Source organism: Oryzias latipes, chromosome 22 (genome assembly GCF_053564925.1).
Source record: "Oryzias latipes strain Hd-rR chromosome 22, Olatipes_Hd-rR_3.1".
Taxonomy (NCBI): domain Eukaryota; kingdom Metazoa; phylum Chordata; class Actinopteri; order Beloniformes; family Adrianichthyidae; genus Oryzias; species Oryzias latipes.
In genome coordinates this window covers 20,537,504-20,538,221 of record NC_136258.1, presented here as the reverse complement: position 1 = coordinate 20,538,221, position 718 = coordinate 20,537,504, and positions in this window count along the sequence as shown.

Here is a 718-nt window from a genome sequence, read left to right as displayed (position 1 = left end):
GTTTGATTTCTTTTTTTTTAGAGCATGCCATGATAAGGAACACCACATGGGGGCAGCACTGAGGTTTTCTTTTTCTTTTTTAAAGATCCTTTCATTTCTGTAAAAGACTGCTAATTTTGTTTTATTCCAGCAAATCATTTGGGACAAAGGAAGCAAATATAAACGAAATTTATGCCATGAAAAGACAAAGTTAGGTAGATGGTTAGTAGCATTGTTCACTCGTAAAAAATGTCCAACAGTTTGAGGTAAAAACATTTTTCTTGGAGTTGGTGCTTGCAAAACGCAGATAACTTTATACAAAATGCTTCTTTGTATCTGAACTTATTGAAACGAAAGTGAAAGTTTTACACCATTTGTTATTTAACCCTGGAGAACCCAAGAACAATTATTTTGGACTTTTAAAGTTTTAATGACAATTATTTTTGTCTGTTTTGTTCATTTTAGGTAGCAGCGATTAACAGTGGCCAAAAAAATAATTGAAACAAAAAGTGGATTTTCCAGTTTTAAACTGCATTTTCTACCTACAAGTAGAGTATTGGGACAAAAAATAAATTAGGTGATTATATTGTGGTTGCGTGATCTACTGCATTTATTAACTGTGTTTTCCTTCTTTGACTCTTACAAAGGTGCAGTAAAAGAACAACCAGATAACAGTAATATATCCGCCAGTATTGCATGTAAGTTTACCAGTATTTTTTTATTTACTGGTAGTTTAGTG